Consider the following 15,335-nt stretch of genomic DNA (forward strand, 5'->3'; position numbering starts at 1 on the left):
TACAGCACATTTGTTTCCCATAAGGCATCCCCATCAGTCCATCCAAGGAATCTCTCTGGAACACAGCTCCTGATCTAGGTCCTGAACGTCTGATGTCCTGGGTCCTCCAAGGTTGCTCCTGATTTACATTTCTGGCCTCACCTGCGCTGCCCCAATGCCCTTTAGACTTGTCTGGGTAAGAGGTTGTTCCTCTGGCCTCCCAGCCACCAACTTGGCATTTTCTTGCTTCTGGGCCTTTGCTAGTGTCATTCCCAGGACCTCGAACTCCCCTCCAGCTCTGCGTATTGAGACTCCTGGCCATCTGTCTCCATGCTCCTGGAGCAAGCCTTTCCTGATTCCCACCCCTGAAGATGGCTCCCTCTTCTGGGCTCTAGTAGCACCCTCTGTCTGCACCACATGTTTGGCATTTATAGTTTATTAATAATTCAGCAGCAAATATTCTTTCAGCTCTTACTGCATCCTGGGCCCAGCTTTGGGTCCCTGCTTTTGTGGAGTTTTCAGTCTTGTGGGGGGACATGAATGTGCACTGGTGATTTCGGGAGTGCAGAGAGGAAGAATGGGGAGTGTTAACAGGGGTGGCAGCCAGGAGAGGTGACCCTGAGTGAGGGGCCCAGATGCTGAAACCTGAGGATGAGTAGCGAGAAGATGGGAAAGAGCACCCTGGGCAGGAAATGGCACTTGCAAAGGCCCAGAGGCAGGCAGGGCAAGGCAGGACCTGGAGAAGCTCATCTTGCTTGGAGTATAAGAGCAGGAGGGGGACAAGACAAGAGGGGCGAGGTCAGCAGAGACCCCGCAGGCAGCAGGGCGTTGGTGCCTGAGCCAGCCTTCCTGGAGCCCTGTCCCTGCCTTCCCTGTCACAGCTTGGTGCTGCTCCTTCCTCTCCAAAACACTTTCCAGGTCAGTCTTCCTCACATTTTAATGTGCATCGAGTAGCCTGGGGAGCGGGGCTGCAGGACTGTGCATTTGTTTTTGTTTGTTATGTTTTTGAGACGGAGTCTCCCTCTGTCACCCAGGCTGGAGTGCAATGGCACGATCTCAGCTCACTGCAACCTCTGCCTCCCAGGTTCAAGTGATTCTCCTGCCTCAACCTGCCAAGTAGCTGGGACTACAGGTGCATGCCAGCACACCCGGCTAATTTTTGTGGTTTTAGTAGAGACGAGGTTTTGCCATGTTGGCCAGGCTGTCCTCCAACTCTTGACCTCAAGTGATGATCCTCCTGCCTCGGCCTCCCAAAGTGCTGGGATTACAGGCGTGAGCCACTGCACCCGGCCAGGACTGTGCATTTTTAACAAGCATCTGGTGCTGCTGGTGCGGCATCCTCGGACCACACTTTGAGGACAAGGGGCTGCAGCCCTTGGCTTCTGGGACATCGTGCTCTCCCCGATCTCCCCCTCCCTCCTTGGCTGGCTTCTCCTACTCTCCTGACCTCTAAGTGTGAAGGGGCCCAGGGTCAGGCCTCAGGTTCCCCTTCCTTCCCCATGTCCACCCGTTCCCATTCCACCCTTCCCACAGTGGCTTCCCCAACTTTACAGCTTCCAGGCCACATATCAAAAATATCCCCTGCTCCATGGTTGCTCTCCACCCCCTTAACCTGCCTGGTTTGTACCTTTACCCCATACTTGGCATATTATATGTTCATTTACTGTCTGTTTCTTCCCTCTGGAATTTGAGTTGCTGAGGACAGGGGCTCGGTCTCTTTATTCTGGTGCCTGGAATGGTGTCCTGGGCCCATGGTGGGCACCTGGTGACTCTCAGCCGAATGAGGAGTGAATGTGTTCAGGGCAAGGGTCAGAAGGGGGCTGGCCAGGAGAGTAACTGGACTGGTTCTGCTTTTGGTAGTGGCTCTGTGGCTGCGGGTGCAAGGCAGGCATGGTGGGGTGGGTGTGGAGGCAGAGTGGGAGGAAGCCGTTCAGAGGCTGTCATGGTCATCAAGAGGGAGGAGGTGGTGGGCTGGAGAGAAGGGGATGGGGGGATGAGTGGGAGGGAGCACTAATAGGGCTTGTTGGTGGTTTGATGGGGAATAGGGAGGAGTCCTGGGAAACCAGAGGCTTCTGGCCTGGGCGGCTGTGAGCGGGGAGCCCCTAAGTTTGCCATGCTCCTGTCTGGGAGCAGCACGGTGGGTGCCACTTGAATCTGGGCTGTGCATCACCTTGGCTAAGTTTCTTGGTTCCTCCATGTTTCAGTTTGATAAAATGGAGATGACAGTAGAAGTCTCCCCATAACTGGTGGGCGGGGGCGGGGGTGGCTCACCCTTGTCGTGCAAAGCAGCATTAGCCAGAGTTTCAGCCAAGATGGGGTAATGGGGCCCAGGCTTGCCCTCCTGCTTGAAGGTGACACCAGTGATGAAGGAAAGCACTCCTCAAGCCATGGGGGAGAGACAAGGAGGGCCCTGTGGTGGCCCCAGCTCCCTCCAGCTGGAATCCCAGGCTATGGTGCAGGGAGCTCAGGTGCAGCCCGCTGGTCTCCCTGAGTTGCGGAGAGAGATGATAGCCCAAGGAGGCCAAAGTGGCCGGAGGTCACAGGACACAGAACTGGGGAGGAGCCTGCTGCTCTGTGGGGGACCGTGGAGCCACAGGGCTCTGCAGAGGGTCCCCCATGAGTAGCTGGCTGAACAGTGACTCAAATGTGAGCAAAACTACCTGAGGCCAGAGAAAGAACTAGCTGATAGGATTCCAGGGAACAATATTTGAAGCTCTCACAGGTCCAGAAATAGTTCCTCTTCCCACCAATCAGGGAAGGTTCTAATTCATGAAGCACTGGGTAGAGCTGCTCCAGACTTGCCTAACAAAGCTTAAAAGCAAGGCCTGAAAGGATCAAACTATTTCCCAATAACTGAGCTGCATCCCAGAACAGACCTCACAAATATGTATTGCAATATAACAATGAAGTGGAATTCAAAATATCTGGCATCCAGTAACAAATTACCTGGCATGGAAAGAAGCAGAAAAATACAAACCACAGTGAACAGAAAATCAATTCATTGGAACTAACCCCGAAGTGGCACAGATGATAGAATTAGGAGACAAGGGTATTAAAATAGTTATTAACTGTAGCTTATATGTTCAAAACACCAGAGGAAAACTTGAGCATATGAAGTAGAGACATAGAAGATAGGAAAAAGAACCAACCGAACTTCTAGAGATGAAAACATGACAATGCCTAAGATGAAAAATACAGTGGATGGAATTAACCTCAGACTAGATATTACAGAAGAAAACATTAGTGAACTTGCAGAGAGCAATAGAAAGGATCCAAAGTGAAATAGAGAGAAAAACATCAATAAACGAAAAAAACAAACAGAACTCAGTGACGTGTGGAGAAGTTCAAGGGGTCTAATATACGTATAACTGGAATCTCCAAAGAAGTTGCGCTGGTGCAAAAAACAATTAGAATAAATAAATATTGGCTGAAAAATTTCCAAATTGGATGATATTATAAACCCACAGATCCAAAAAGCTCAACAAACCACAAACACAAGAAACAAGAAGAAAACAACACCAGGGAACATTATAATCAAATTGCTTAAAACCAGCAACGAAGGGAAAAATCTAAACACAGAGCCAAGGGCTGCATGACCTACAAGGGCCCGAAGGTAAGAATGACAGCAGACTCCTTGCTGGAGACAGTGAGAGCCAGGAGACAATGGAGTGGTGTCTTTCGAGTGCTAAAAAAACAAGGCCGTCAACCTGGAATGTGCAATCCAGAAAAAGAAAAAAAACCCTTCCAAAATGAAGGGGAGATGAAGAGCAGCATTTACACTGTCTCCTCTTCTAGACTTGTCCAGGGGACAGGGCTCAAAGCTCAGCTCCTTCTCAGAGACACAGGTCTGGACCTACCACTGTGGATTCTGATTTTCTCACTGGGTTTGGGTCCCAACCTGAGCCATGGTGACAACATCTAAGTGGCCAGTCTGGGGCTCCCTGCTCAGCCTTCAATCTCACAAAACCCAGCTTCGAGGCCTCCCTGGGAGCCAGGCGGCGGGAGGTATTTTGCTCCTGGGGGACTGGGTGGAGTCGGGCTTGTCTTGTTAGAGGCAGGGTTGAGGAGACAGCAGCTCCTCAGGGGCTCTCCCCCTGGGGACCCCAGGCCCTTCTGAGCGAGCATGGGGTGGAACAAGGCACAGGGTGGGGTGTGAGGCATGTTCTGCACACCAACCCTGAACCGTATGCATCCTTACCCATCAACACAGGAGTGTGAAACAAAAGAGAAGTGCATTTGAAAAAAAAAACATAACAAACCAAAAAATATATAATGTCTATTTTAGCTGTTCAGAAGGTTACAGGCGGTTTCCATGGCTACAGCTGTGTGCTGCGTGTGCTGGGGTGAGGAGGTGGGGCTCTTCTTAACCCAACAGTTGGGGCACTTAGACAATTTCGGCCCAGGAGCCAGGCACCCACTGCTGGTGGGAGAGAGGGAGGGAGGGAGGGAGGGAGGGAGAGAGGGACTGCTTTCCCAGGACTGTGATGTCAGTGGTGAATTAGAATAACGCACTCATGCTCCTCGGCACACTGTAGTTTTGACTGAGTTTTTGGGTCTATATCTCCCCAGAGAGAGCAGCCTGAGAGTTAGAGACAGGAGTCCTCATCTTATTTCACAGGTGGGGCACTGGGGACAGGGACCTGAGGCACCAGCAAACAGGTGGCAAATGAACACCTGGGCTGCTGGTTCATGTGCCTGTCCCCCAGGGCTCCTTTCAGTGGCCCCTCTCAGGCTGCTCAGAACAAAGGTGGCCTGAGATCCCTGCCCTCATCAGGGAGAGCCCAGGGCAGATGGAGGGGAAGGATGCCAGCCTGCCCCTGCTGGATGCAGGCAGCACCCCCTCCCCCAGGGGCCCTCCCCGCTTCCCTGTGAATGGCCCTTGCACCCCTGCCCTGGGGGCACCTTCCACCTGGCCTGAGCGCCACACTTTCAGCTTTGTCTCCCACCCTCCTCCTGTCCTGCCTCTGGGCTCCAGCCATTCTCGCCTTTAAGTGCCTCACCCGCACAGAGTTCGCCTCTGCCTCCTGGCCTTTGCACACACTGCTCCATCGACTCGGAACTGCCATCCACTCCTTGCATGGTCAGGTCAGGCTGCTGCTCAGCTCTCAGCTCAGACGTGACTTCAGGGAAGCTTTGCTGCTCGCCCAGGCATCCTCTGGGCTCCCCTTCCCAGCACACGGTGCTGCATTGTGCCACAAAGGGAACCTGGGCCCCGGGACCCCACTGCAAGCCCGACAGCAGCTGAAGCCTGTGTCTGTGTGTTTGCATCTGTGTGTGTCTGTGTATCTGTGTCTGTGGGTATCTGTGTCTATGTGTGTCAATGTGTAAGGGGTGTGTGTATGCATGCATATGTATGTGTCCGTGTGCATGTGTGAATGTGTGTGTGCATGTATCTGCATGCATGTATGTGTATGAGTGTGCATGTGTGTTAGTTGTGTCTGTGTATATGTGTGCATGTGTGTCAGTGTGCATGTGTATCTGTGCATGTGTGAGCATGTGCATGTGTGTCTGTGTGCATGTGTGTGGTCTGTATGCATGTACAAGTGTGTTTTTGTTTGTGCATGTGTGTGCATGTGATCTGTGTGCATGTGTGTATATGTGCATGAATGTGTCTGTGTACGAGTGTGTGTGCATGTGTGTGCTAGTGTGTCTGTGTGCATGCATATGCATGTGCAAGTGTGGGTGTGGTCTGTGTGCATGTGTGTGAGTGTGGTCTATGTGCATATGTGTGTGCGTGTGTGCATGTGTGTGTGTCTGTGTGCACATGCGAATGTGTGTGTGTGGCCTGTGTGCATTTGTGTGCGTGTGTGTGTGTCTGTGTGCATGCGTGCCTCTGCCTGTGTGTGGTCTATGTGTATGTGTGTCTGTGTGCATGTGTGAATGTATGTGTGCATGAGTGTGAGTCTGTGTGCATGTGTATGTGGGAATGTGGTCTGTGTGAGTGTGTGGGGGGGGAATGTGGTCTGTGTGCATATGTGTGTGTCTGTGTGCATGTGTGTGAGTGTGGTCTGTGTGAGTGTGTGTGTGGTGCTGAGAGTGGATGAAGAGCAGCATGCAGGTGCAAAGGTAGAGTCCAGCAGCCTGGCCCATCCCAAAGACACTGGCTGGCCCACACGGCAGCCAGGGCAGGGGCGTGTGCCACAGTACCCCTGTCTCCCTGTGGTGCCACCCACTCTCAGTTTAGTGGAGCCCAGGTCACCTGGCACTTACGAGGGAAGCCCCAGATGGCCCCTGCAGCTGGGCCTCTAGATTCCTGCAGTTCATTTAAAGCTGGGCCCAGCTTGTTCCTTGGAGCTTTCGATGGGGTCTGCAGTGGGATGGGGTGGGAGCAGGGGTAAAACCAGAGGGTAAAAGGATGGGTGGAAGCCCAAGACTCGTGGGGCTTGAGGAGAGGTTGGTCTAAGCTCCTGGAGTCGCAGGCTCCCAGAATCTTGAAGCCACATTTTAGAGTCTTAGAAATTCAGAACATGCAACCAGTGGCTGCTCAGAATCTGAGACTCCTTTCCTCTTCGATTCGGAAGGGAGTTTGGAAGATAACTAGTGTAATCGCACGCTCAATGAACAATCACAGACGCTCCCTAACCCCCTTTCCCCTCGCAAATAACAATTCATCCAAGGCCATTAACTCAACTCTCCCTTGGTAGGGGGTAGGGGGGGCGCTTCATTGCCTCGAGTTCCTGGCTGAACTCCAGACATTTTGCTCTTCCCTGACATCACCCCAAGTTCTCTCCCAAGTACCAGCCATAAGGACCCCTGGGAGGGCCCTACCCGCCTGCAAGCTCTCTGGGAGCAGGGCCTCAGAGGGCAGCAGAGCCTGTGAGCTGACAACCCTTCTTCCATCCCTCACTCTATTCACTCCTCCTGGAGCCCTGACCACCCACTGCCCCATACTAGGCACAGGGGTTACAAAGACCCACTGGGCCCCCTTCCTGAGCCTCTGAGCTCTCTGGGCAGGGCGCGCCTTTGGAGCCGACTCAGTGATTCTATTATAACTTGTGCAGGTAACTCTGCTGCCCTGAGCAGTCTTTGACCAAGGCTTCAGCAAAGACCCTGCCTGGAGCAATTTTTTAACATTAATTTTCCTTTTTAAATAAATTGGGCTCAGCCATTTTTAAACGAGTGGAGGTGTGCTGTTGAAAGGGTCTGTCTTGCAGGTGAGAGGATTTTTTAGAAACTGGTCATGCTGTCAATACAAATAGCAGCATTAACCACAGGGGCCTGGCCAGGCGAGACCCACTCTCTCTGGAGTTCCCTTCCGATTACTGAAACCCCCATAACTGGAGAATGACGGGTGCCACATGGGTCAGACACAGCTACGCCCCGGACTGCTCCTACACGCTGGGTTGCTTCCCGTTTCTGGAACACTGCAAGTCCCTTCTTCCCTGAGGATGTTTTGCTGGTTTTGAATGTTTTGAGTGAAGACCCTGATGGGAAACCAGACGCCATCTCTGTCCCTAATCATGGGGTGTCTTGGTCTGGGGGAGCCACAGCCACACAAAACAACCAGCCATCTGACCACCATGGCGTCAGGGCGCGTCTCAGAAGGGCTGACTAAAGCTGGGACCTGGCACTGGCCAGGAGGTCCTTCAGGCAGCGAGGGGGGTAGGGGGAGGAGCCTCAGGGAGGAAGGGACTGTGAGGGTTCCAGAAACAGGCAGTAGCCAGCACACAGGAGCGCTGCAGGGAGGACCAGCAGGGAAGCTGGGGGCTGGCAGGGTCTGTCCTGGGTGGGGCTCCACGGGCCATACCGGGGCTGGGTTCTATCCTCAGCTGGGAATGGTTTTAAGCAGGGTTTGAACCCTGCCACACACACACACACACACACACACACACACACACACACACGGAGCTTCAGCATTGCCGCAGGGGCCACTTGGCAGACCCTGCCTCCAGCCATGCCCAAGACCCGCCATATAACAACAAGTTCCATCTGCCACACTTCTACCTGGGTCTGGGATCTCCAGTGGATGACGATGGATGAGTCCTCATCACCCTGCAAGTGGGAAAGAGCCAGGCCCATTTTCATAGACCAGGAAACTAGGGCACAGAGAGGTTTAGTAATGTGCCTACGCTTACCAGCTGGAAGAGTTCAAATCCGGGTGGGGTTGAGCTGTGGGGTCCCATGCTTGCGACTGTTCAGAGCATCTGGCTGGTTCTGTGGACGTGCCCTCCCTGCTCCTCCCTCCCCCTGCTTCCCTCCACCAATGCTAACCCCTCCTCTTCTGGCACCTGGGCAATGATGAGCGCTCCCAGGAAGAGAAGGGCCAGCAGCGAACAGGACGGCTCAGCCCAGGGGTGACAAAAAAGACCACACGAGTGATTGTTCAAGACTCTGTGTTGGAAAACAATTTTTTTTTTTGAAATAGAGATCTGTTCAGTAATTAGAGGGAACTCTCATGTGGGAAGTTCCATGAAGGTAAAATTAAAGTTGACTACATTTTTAATTTTGTAAATGGGTTCACACCAAGGCAGGAGGCTTCTGCATAATGAGTCTTTAACCAAACAAACTCTAAACACAGGTAAATACCAGAAGCTCACAGTCGACAATGTTGCAGAGAAGCTGATATTTTTCTAGTAAAATATTGGACGCTTTTTTCTGCCTTCCTTTGAACCAGAATCGAATCATTATATCCCAGAATCAGCCCTCTTAAAGCAGTGGCTAGTTTTGAACCGTTGAGAAGGGAGACCTGAGATAGGATTCTGGCCCTAAATGTGGGCCCTCCTCTCAGCTGAGTCTGCTGGGCTCCAGGGCGGAGGGGGGGCCAGCCCAAGAGGTTGGCCCAGGGAGAAAGGGCACCTGGGGTGGGCAGGTGCTCGCCTTCGGACTGGGAAAATGAACATCTTTATGTTGCCTTAGGAAAGTTCCCTAATGAATCAAGTGAGACTGCAATTGCCAACGCCAACTGGAGGACTTGAAAACAGGATGTAAACATGACATTTCAAACACAAAGGTGAGGCCCTTGACAAATGCTACAGAGAAACCACTGATGCTCCCAGACGCCTCCTCCCCTACTGCTGTGCGTCCAGTGCATCCCCAGCGCATCCCACCGCAGCCGGCCTTTTCCTCCAGGGCCTCAGATCACTCTTGGCAAAATAATCAGAGTTAACGCTAGGGGGATGTGTTGGTAGGAACCGCAGAGGGTCTGCATAGCTGGTGAACCGAGTGGAGACCAGGGGGTGAGAGGTGGCCTACAGCACGTGGGAAAAGCAACCCCAGCCACAATCCAGCTTGGAAAGCTAAAAGCCAATGAGATGACAGGGAAGTGGCCCAGCCTGTTCTCTCCCACCCGCAAAGGGAGTAGAGGAAATTCAGGGGCATCTTTAGCGGGGCCACTGCTCATTAGCCAAAGCTGACAGACTAGTCCTCCTGCCTCCTGGTGATGGTGATGATAGGAGCCCGCATGTCTGTGCCACACCAGCTCCTTCCTGCTCCATGCTAATCCTCCAGGGCTCAGCTCAAGCACCACCTCCAGGAAGCCTTCCCTGCCTGCTCCAGCCCAGGGTGTACATTCCTTTGAATCTGGGGCACCTGCTACCTTGCACCCATCTTCTAATCCATGGACAGCTGCTTTTGCATTGCTATTTCTTTTCTTTTCTTTTTTTGGGGAGGGGGCAGAGTCTCACTCTGTCACCCAGGCTGGAGTGCAGTGGTGTGATCTTGGCTCACTGTAACCTCCGCCTTCCAGGTTCAAGCAATTCTCATGCCTCAGCCTCCCGAGTAGCTGGGATTACAGGCACATGCCACCACGCCTGGCTCTCTTTTTTTGTATTTTTATTAGAGATGGGGTTTCACCATGTTGGCCAGGCTGGTCTCAAACTCCTGACCTCAAGTAATCCGCCTGCCTTAGCCTCCCAAAGTGCTGGGATTATAGGCATGGGCCACTGCGCCTGGCCTATTTATTTCTATTCACACTGCACATCCCTCATCCACTATGAAATCCTTCCCTGGAGTGATTACTTGAGTGAACAAGTATATAAAATGAACACACACAAAAAATAAAACCTGTGGATGGTCTACATGACTGTTTACTGATATGGGTCCAGGTAAATCAATGACAGACTAGGGTGTCGACATGCAGACACAACCAAGACCTGTTAAGTCAAAAGGACAGGGAACAACACAGACTGGTCTCTCGGTGGTGCCCAGTGTGGCTGACACACACGTCACTGACACAGCCGAGCAATGGGGGGCAGGCCACACCCAGGAAACCGGGGGCTTTTACTTTGTAAAAAAACCAGCCAACCAACCAACCAACAAAAGCTGAATAGCTTGGTTTTTCTCTTACTGCAAGCATGTATTTCTTTTATTCAAACACCCTTTAATATATGAAGTTAAATATATAAGGAGCATGAAGGAGACAGTCACCCTTGCTTTATGCAAATAGAACCTCTTTTCTGCCGTGGTGGGCGGTGAGTCTCAAACTCCACGGAACACAGGAATCACCTGGGGGCCGGTTACAACAGGTCTGGGGGCCTGGGAACCTGCATTTCTCACGGGTTCCTAGGGATGCTGCCGCTGCTGCTGCTGCTGGTCCCCGAACCCCATCTGGAGTAGCACGATTTCAGATTGATGTATATAAGGTAGTGCAGCCAGATACAGCAAATGCAAATTAGGATGATTTCAAAAGAGAGAGGACGGTTCTCCAGAGACCCGGGACCTGCCAGCAGGCCCAGCTCCCAGACAGGGCCAGCCTGTTGCACACAGAAACCGTGGACCTGCTCGTGAGGAACGGAGATGGAGGTGGCGATGATTCTGCCTGTGTGTGAACACTGAGGTCAGGAGCCAAGGCTGCCCCACGATGTGGGGTTTGCCTGCTTGCCAGGTGCAGTCCGAGGCCTGTGGGCCCCGAGGCCACCTTACGGCAGAGCCAGGAAGTGAGCACGGGTCGGGGCTGCGTGGGGTGGAGCTGGCCTGGAAGAGGTTTTCGCTAGGGCTCTTCTCCCAGTCTGCTGTCTGGGAGGTAAGCTGGCACATCAGAGGCGGATGTAATGATTGCCATTTTATGAATGAAGAACCTGGGGCCCAGAGAGGCTGAGTAACCTCACGAGGGATGCATAGCTTGGATGGAAACACAGCTCTGCTGAGCTACAGAAGCTGTGCTCTTGTCCACTCGGCCACACTGCCACCCTCAGTAGCCAGGGAATGTGGTGGACGAGGTGGCAGCCCTGGGAGCCTGGTTTGTTTTGGGGTCTCTGTCCCAGTCCCTGCCCAGCCTCCACCAGAGCTCCCTAGCTGGTGCAGCCTTCTTCCACCTCTGCCACCTGGGAAAACTGAGCTCAAGGGCAGAGGTGACTAGCTCGGTCCGGCAGGGACGGAGGCACGGCTCCCCGAGGGCTGAGAGCGCCCAGAGCACAGGCGGTAACATCCAGCCCAGTGGGATGATGGCTCTGACACTGAGCTGCTGCTGAAACAACAGTCCTCCCCCGGGGCCGCAACCTCACTGCCTACGTGCGGCCCATCCCGAGCGTCCGGCGCTGCCTGAGCCTGACTTAAGGGAGTGGTATACGAGTGACATTTGGGCAGTCTCAGGCCGTCTCCCATCACCCCAACACAAACATCCAGCCCCCAACATGCTTGTCACTTGCCCTCTTCTTACCACCCTGGTCCAGGCCTCCATCATTTCCCTTCCTCCCCAGCTTCCTGCCTGCAGGGCCCCCTCTCCAACTCATTCCCCATGGTGCAGCCAGAGAGGGTCCCTAAAGGCCAGAGCTGACCATGTCCCTCCGGGCTCCCAGAGCCTGGTTCCTGTGGACTGCGGTGGAAAGCCCAACCACTGAGCAGGGCTTACAAGCCTGGGGGAATCGGACCCCACCTGACTCTCCAGCCTCCTCCTTCACTGATGAGGCCCGAGGGAAGGAGGAGGCACAGTCTCCATTTTCCAGCCCAAGACCTTCAGGCCCAGGGTTCCACAGCCAGAAAGCAGCAAAGCCGGGCTTTCAACTCTACCTCCACCAGCCCACTTCACCCCAGGGGCAACAGGATTCCTTCCCCTCTCCAGCAACCCCCAGCAAGCGGGGATTGGGCCAAGGCCTGCGGGAGGATTCAGCAACGGAGGGAGGGAGCTGGCAAACACTGAGGCCTCGGAACTCATCAAATCCCCTCTGGAGCAAATCCAGAAAGACTGAGACACTGCAAGAAGTACCAGTGCCAAGTGTGGCAGCAGCTGGCAGAGAAGCCCCCCAGCCCCACCCTGGCCTCTGTAGAGTGGTCCCCAGGACCACATGCTCTTGGCGTCCAAAAGCCTTTTGGCCAGGCTCACAGTTGCCCCGGTGTCCCATGTGCCAGCAGGGAAGGCAGGAGCACCCTCATTTTTGCAGATGGGGATGCGGAATGATGCACCCGTGGTCTGGCCTGGAATCCACTCTCTCTGCCACACAAATTGCCATTTTACTGACACACAGATCAGGACTTGCTACTCTGAAGAGGGAAGTGGCGGTAGGGCCAGGAGCGGAGTGGAGGACAGAACAAGGGCTCGGCTGCTGCTCTGCCTCCCCTCCTGCCCCGAGAGTTTAGAGTCAGAGGTAATTGACTGAGATGTAACAAATCTCTCCCCTCCCGAGTGCTGTAATTATTCCTCGCTGGAGCCCGCTGCCATGAGGCTGCAGAGGCAGGCCCACGTGGCAGGAGCCAGAGGTCTCACTGCAGGAGTGGGTCCCCATGCTGTGAAGCCTCACCCAGAACCAGCACCAGAAAAGTCAGGAATATAGAGCCAGCCCCTAAATATACAAAACGGGGGTGATCATGTGAGTAGGGAGTAGGGTTGGCAGGGATTGGGGGCTTGGACTCAGGTCAGTCCGAAGATTTCAAAACTGCTCTGTGCTCCCTCAATACCATGGCAAAAAGGGAGGAACTGCACTCCTCCCAGCTTCCCTACTCCATCCGGGGCTTGGATGAACAGAGCTGCAGTGGCTCAGAGAGGGGACATGAAATGATCCACCCTACAATTTTGTACATGGGAGACTGAGGTCTAGAGAGGAAAGTGACTTGCCCAAGGTCACCCAAAAAGGTGGACAGAACTCGAGTCCCGACTTCTCCATCTGTGCCCACCTTTCCCCAGGCGCCCTTGCTCATGTTTGCTGATGGTACTGGCATGACAGACGTGTGTTGGGGACTCCAGCCTCAAGGGTAGGAGGAGTTCTGTGGGGCTCCTTGCCCTACCTGCTGGAGAGGCGAGGGTGGAGAAGCTGTAACACCTCTGTGTGCCAGGATTCTGAGTGGTGTCGGCACGTCCTGAGAGTCCAGCAATGCACCCTGGAGCTCCCACTCCCTCCCCATGCAAGTGGGGCACTGAGGCTGGGAGAGCCTGTGCATCCTTCCCAGACCCCCAGATCCTTCGGGAGCCATTTCCAAGCTTTCCGGGTGAGTCCAGACAAGCCGGCCCCATTGGAAACACAGCTGATAGGGAAACCAAAACCCAGCTGGATCCAGGATACAAAGACTGCCCTGTGGGTCTTTTTCATAGCATCGTGCAGATGCTCAACAAACTGCCAGCAAGTGCAAGACCGAATGAACAAAACCCCACATTTCCTGGGCCCCCGAGCCTTAGGGTGAGATTGTTTCACAAGCCGCCAGCACCTAAGCTGTTTAGGAAGCTTGCAGTCAGTGCACCAAGAGTTAAAACCAGCCCTTGCCCAGCCCAGGAAGTGCTGGTTCTCACCTGCTCAGGTGGGTAGAGCCCTGGTCACCTCCACTTCACTCTCAATTCTATAAGAGGGAGAAGGTGGGAAGATGGGCAAAGGTGCTTTCCCAGCAACCCTGAACTTTTTGGGGGTTGGCAATTACTGCTCTCCCCAGAAGCCCTGAAGAGCCTGAGTTGGCAGGGGCTGAGAGAAATGCAAGGGAGAAGGCTGGCAGGGTGGCCCGCTGGCTCTCCTGAGCTCCTGCTTCCTGGGGAAGGTGCTAGGACGAATGCTGGGGCTCAGGCCTCAAGGATACTCCCCTTACCCTGCAGAAGGTTCCATGAACTTGACCCTTGAGTTTCTTGTCTCAGAGCCATCAGGGTTGCTACGGGACACACACTGGCAGGACCACTTGTGCCCAGGCAGTCCGTGGCTGCGGGAGGACAGGACACGAGTGGGGTGAGACAGTGGAGCCCTGAGGACCCATGTTGAATATCTCTTGGGTTTTTGGTGTGTAGAGTCTTTTCTTTTCTGGCTGAGGAAACCCAGTGTCAATTAGGCACCCCCCACCTGTCAATGAAGCAGAGATTCCTAACAGACAAAGGTGTGAGGTGGTGGTGACAGAGGCCGGCGTGTTTGAGGCCATCTCCACCACTTCCCCACTCTGTGATCTTGGGCAAGAGACCAAACCTCTCGGAGACTCAGTTTCTGCATCTGTGAAATGGGGCCAACGCCCCTTTCTCGTGGGTGTTGGGTGAATGGGATGGGATGAAAATGCAGCACCGACTCTGGAAGAAGGCAAAGCTCAGCAAATGAAAAAGTCTTAGCTCCTGGCAGGGAAAGAAGGCGGCCAGGTTTCCAGAGGGCTCTTCTGGGAAACTTTCCCTCCCCACTGCCCCCTGCCCCCAGGCCACTGTTCCGAGGGAAATGAAGCCCCCCTTCCTAAAGTGGGTCCCCCACCTCTCCCTTAGGCCCTCGTGCCCACCTGGGTCTCAGTCTCCTCCTCGGGGATGCGCTTTGAGGGTGGAAGCCAGGGGATGGGGGACGCCAGCTGGGTCAGGGGACCTGGTGCGAGGCAGCCGGGGCAGGCTGCAGTGGGCACTCTGGACGAGTGGGCACCTAGCTGGAGCTTTCCAGCCTGCGTCTTCTGCCCCACACCCCGTGACCCGCGGCCCGCTCGGCCCTTACCTTGAAGCATGGGAACCGCGCTGCCCCGGCCGCGAGGACTTGGGCGCACGTGACGGGGCGGGCGGGCGTCCGACCCGGGCAGGGCGCAGCTAGCGGCGGCCGCTCATGCCCAGGCCACGGCGGTGGCGCCTGGTGTGGCTGGGCGGGCGAGGCGGGCGCTGAGAAGCCCGGGAGGCCCCCAGGGAGGCGACTGCGTGCCCAGGCGGGCACCCCTGCCAGCTCCGCGCTGCGGCCGCGACTCCGGACGCCCCGGCTGGCTCCCTGCGAGCTGCACGCTCGGCTCCAGCCTGGTCCCGAGCGCAGGGCGCGCGCTGGCGGGGAGGGCGCGCGCCCGAGCCTGGCGGGGAGCGCGCGTCACCGGCCCGCGCGCGCAGTCGTCGGGGGATGCCGGGAGCGGCCTGGGGAGCTGTCCCTGGTGCTGACGGCTCGTCAGCTCTCGCCCGGGACGCGCGACCTCCTGGAGGCCTGGGGGGGCCCCCACCCTGGCCGGCGCCCTGCGGTGCTCCCTCTGCTCTCCGCCTGTTCTCGGGGCGTTCCGGCTTCCACAAC

General features: G+C 55.0%; 1 protein-coding gene across 2 annotated transcripts in view; it reads right to left on the bottom strand.

The window, feature by feature from the left end:
- Positions 1-15,131, bottom strand: part of FAM163B (family with sequence similarity 163 member B) — a 34,644-nt gene extending 19,513 nt beyond the window's left edge. The window contains exon 1 of one of the 2 annotated variants that reach the window (XM_004048824.4): positions 14,787-15,131. The gene's annotated coding sequence lies outside the window, so the exon portion shown is untranslated. Of the gene's footprint in view, positions 1-13,923; positions 14,032-14,786 lie in introns of those variants that run through there. The other variant, XM_055351464.2, reaches the window with a different exon arrangement.
- Positions 15,132-15,335: the final 204 nt, after the last annotated feature.

This window comes from Gorilla gorilla, chromosome 13 (assembly GCF_029281585.2).
Source record: "Gorilla gorilla gorilla isolate KB3781 chromosome 13, NHGRI_mGorGor1-v2.1_pri, whole genome shotgun sequence".
Lineage (NCBI taxonomy): Eukaryota > Metazoa > Chordata > Mammalia > Primates > Hominidae > Gorilla > Gorilla gorilla.